The sequence below is a fragment of the Podarcis erhardii genome (assembly GCF_964252035.2).
Source record: "Podarcis erhardii genome assembly, chromosome: 14".
Classification (NCBI taxonomy): Eukaryota; Metazoa; Chordata; class Lepidosauria; order Squamata; family Lacertidae; genus Podarcis; species Podarcis erhardii.
Window position 1 is genome coordinate 11,645,713 of NC_138503.1, and position 4,708 is coordinate 11,650,420.

Here is a 4,708-nt window from a genome sequence, read left to right on the forward strand (position 1 = left end):
GCAGCTTTCTGTAAGCTTTTCATGTTCGGGCAAGTGTGAAGAAATGTAGCCTGGAATAAACTAGGAAAACATGTTCCTTGGCCCTTCCGCCAGGGATTAGGGAAGGAAAGCAACAGTCAGACGCTCCTGCCACTCGAGGCGAGAGAAAGAGATGGAAAAATGATTGATCGAGTCTTAGAGTAAGTTCTCTGCCAAGCAACAGCGGTGGCAGCAGCCAGAGCCTCTTTTAAACTCTCCAGATTATTCCACTGTTTATTTCTTCGGCCGTGGCTAGGCAACTTTATTTTAAAGACACATTATCTAGACACCAAGGACGCGGGTGGCGCTGTGGGTTAAACCACAGAGCCTAGGACTTGCCGATCAGAAGGTTGGCGGTTCGAATCCCCGTGACGGGGTGAGCTCCCGTTGCTCAGTCCCTGCTCCTGCCAACCTAGCAGTTCGAAAGCACGTCAAAATGCAAGTAGATAAATAGGTACCGCTCCGGCAGGAAGGTAAACGGCGTTTCCGTGCGCTGCTCTGGTTCGCCAGAAGCAGCTTAGTCATGCTGGCCACATGACCCGGAAACCGTACGCCAGCTCCCTCGGCCAATAAAGCGAGATGAGCACCGCAACCCCAGAGTCGGCCACAACTGGACCTAATGGTCAGGGGTCCCTTTCCCTTTACCTAGACACAGGTGCCACACATCACCAATTTTGCATTTGCTAGAACTCAATCTTTTTAGTGTAGTTAGCACCTAAACTGCGGAACTCCCCGGTGATTGATATCAGGCAATCACAGAAAGTAGATGCGAGTTTTAATCTGTTTTGAGTTTATTGTTATTTTAACTTTTCAAAAGTTAAGGGGTGGACTCTCTTTCCTTGGAGGTTTTAAAGCAGAGTTTGATTGGCCATCTGTCATAGATGCTGAGATTCCTGCATCACAAGGGTTGGACTGGATAACCCTCAGGGTCTCTTCCCATTCTATGAAATTATTGTCCCTAATTCTTATTGATAATTGTATTATTTTATCCTTTTTGTAAACTGCTTTGAGTGCCCCCCTCAACAAGTAGTGTGTGAAATTTATGAAGTTAGAGAAATGGCAAAAACCCAGGCTTGCCACCAACAAAAGGACACATGCCTGGAAGGTATCACTATGATCCATCTTTACGCAAACATAGGGATGCCCCCCCCAACTTGTCCATATTTTACATATACTAGTATACATTTACTATTATTATTATTATTATTATTATTATTATTATTATTATTATTTTATTATCATCATCAAAGTGTAAAATCAGGGCCTATGCAATTGCGAGACACAGGGTGGCACTTTTGTGTTCAATTGTGCATGCAGCAGTCGATTCAATTTATTGTGAAGCTTAAAATTGGAGCAGGATTAAATCTGTAAAAATCATAACCTTTGCATTCCTAATTTGCTGCACTTGAAAAGAACCTCAGATTCACTGATTTACCGATGTGTTTTGTGTAAGCAACTGTAAGTCATCTTCGTATATTTTTATTAACAATTGTATTTTATTTTTTTAAAGAAAAGCTAAACAACGTAACACTGCGGTTTTCAACTGATGGAAACACACCACTGGCAGATTTGTCTATTTTGTTTTATTTTTAAAGAGAGAGAGAGAGAGAGAAAGGAGAAAGATTTGGGGAAGGAAGGAACACTGCAATGTTATAATGGTTTGCTACGGGTAGATCTGCACATGGGGGGCGGGGATGAAATAAGTAAGTCAACTTAAACTGTTATAACAAAAGAAAAAAAATGCTATGGAAAATCGCAGTGCATATCTGATGTTGCATGTTTATAACGCATTCAAAACACTGTTTTTTTTACTAATGTAGCTGAGTCCTAAGTCAACAGCCTCAGTCCAGTATACCTGAAGGAGCGTCTCCACCCCCATCATTCTGCCCAGACACTGAGGTCCAGCGCCGAGGGCCTTCTGGCAGTTCCCTCATTGCGAGAAGCAAAGCTACAGGGAACCGTGCAGAGGGCCTTCTCGGTAGTGGCGCCCGCCCTGTGGAATGCCCTTCCAGCAGATGTCAAAGCGATAAACAACTACCTGACATTCAGAAGACATCTTAAGGCAGCCCTGTTCAGGGAAGTTTTTAACGTGTGATATTTTACTGTATTTTTGGTTTCTGTGGAAGCCGCCCAGAGTGGCTGGGGAGGCCCAGCCAGATGGGCGGGGTATAAATAATAAATTATTATTATTATTATAACTGCCAGGACTTGCGATGAATCGGTCAATAAGTTTAGCGTAGGTGTGGAAAACCCTGCTTTGGAAGATCCCTACAACTACATACCACACACAGTCTGTACAATTGTCAGTGATCCTTTAAGGGCAAAATAATGGCTATTAAACCAATATGTCTGCAGTGACAAGATGCCCTGAGAAAAACAGGAGGAAAGCAGAGAGGAGAAAGTGGGGCACTTGAATTTGAGAACAGTAAAAGGGGAGCCCATTGATTCATTGGAGCTAGAGAGTGTCTGGCTTCTAATGCACTTGGGAGCTTACCTGTATACCAGAAACTGAGAGTAAGTTGCAGACTCAGCATCACCTTGATATGTTGTGCCATATTAATATAGCCTCACCTGTTGTAAGAATTGCATCCAGGTGATTAGGCAAGAGCTGGTTCTGTTTTCTTTGTCTTCTGAGTCACAGTTGGCAAACATTGGAATACATGGACAGATGCAAATAAAAAGAAGACACGTGTGGGTGACTTTGGGTCCTTTGGGTGCTGCTGTTACCACCATCTTCTGTTATTATGGTTACAGCCCCCTCCGTGTGTGCACCGCTTTACGGAGCACTGTGTAGAAAAAGTGTATCTCTGCACCCGAAGTATTGACAATCTCAATTTAGAAATGGCGGTTGGGAGGTGTTAAAGAGGACAAAGGATTTTTTAAAACTTACAGTACAGTCGTACCCCTTAAGTCAAACAGAATCCGTTCTGGAAGCCCTTTCGACTTCCAAAACATTCAGAAACCAAGGCACGGCTTCCGATTGGCTGCAGAAAGCTCGTGCAGCCAATCGGAAGCTGCAGAACCCGCGGTGGACATTTGAGTTCCAAAGAACGTTTGCAAACTGGAACACTCACTTTGCAGCGTTCGGGAGCCAAAATGTTCATATCGCAAGGTGTTTGGGATCCAAGGTACGACTGAAATTTGTTTTTTTCCTCTAGTGGCAGTAGTCTAGAACTGATGGCTCTAGGAAGAAAAATTAAGAGTGTATTCTATGAATCTAAAATAAGTATAGAGTTTTGCTGTTAGGCACAGTACTCCCTGTCGTAACAGTCAGAGTGTAAACAAAAACGGGAGAGAGAGAAGTTTCTAGTCCTCATCATCCTAAAAGTGTGTGGGAAATGTCTACTGCAATCACAGTAGTCAGAGTTCAAGGGTTTGAGAAACCGAAAATTTCCAATTGTCCTGCATAGGTTGAACAGTGTCCTGTGAACATACACAAACAAAACGTACAAGAAAACGTTATTCAAAGTTAAAATCCTGAGAGATCATAGGAAAAACTGAAGCACTCTGCAGGCCATTCAAGTCCACAGAGCAACTGTAATATTCCACTGAGGTCAAGCGCTTCCCCTCAACACGGATATGCGCTGGGGTTGCTCTACGACAAAGCAAAAAGGCCACATTAAATCTATATTACATAATGAAGCATCAGCCTCTTCTGAGCTGGCTTCTGTTATGTGAAAAGACCAAAGTAATACCTAAGTAACCTCACTAAGGGGATCAATGCCTCTGCTGATGTCACACCGCTAAGAAGATTAACAGGTCAAAATTCCAGCAAGTTATAAAGCAGCATTATTTTTGAGGGAGGGGGGAATAAAACCCTAGTGGAAAACACGTGAATTTTATTAGACGGCGTTACAATTACACAGAAGAACGTCATAAGGAGAGCTTCTCAGGTGTCAACTGATCACAAGTTTAGGGTAAATTAACAATATAGGTAAAGGGACCCCTGACCATTAGGTCCAGTCGTGGCCGACTCTGGGGTTGCGGCGCTCATCTCGCTTTATTGGCCAAGGGAGCCTGTGTGAAATACAGGATCCAGCCATTTGATTAATGTAGCTATTTTTTAAAGTGCTAAACCTTTAATCACTTCTTCACCAGGGACAGGGGCCTGGCATAAGGAAGCAGAATCTATAAGCCACCCACATACCCTGTAGGCATAGTAGCTTTTGACTAATTTAATTCAGATTTGTGTGTGTGTGTATATGTATGCGCTTGTATATACGTTTGTGTGCATGCGTGCACATGCTTGCACATGTGTCTGTTTTATCTGCACCAAGGGTGGTACATGTTATGCCTGCCACCCAAATCAGCAGCCTCGCACTTCTTCTCCACTGTAGATATGCAAAATATATGATACAGCAGCATCAAGTTGCAAGTTTTCCTGTCCCTACGAGCAGCAGCCAGCAGATTAAGGAAGGGGCAGGGAATCTTACGGCGCAAGGGCATCGTGCCACACACTTTACCCTACTGAACGTTACAAGGGGGCAGAAGAGATGCTGGATCGCTGCTTCTTTTGGTGGCAAGATGTTACCCGTAACATTTTTCTGGCTTCATAAAAGTCAACGATCCAGCAACAACCTAGCATTTGCAGAGCACAGTGTTTGACGATGAGATGGGTACAGATCTAAAACAAATCTGCCACAACATATTCCAGTGGAACCAAAGCAATCACCTTTTAAAAGAAAAGGAA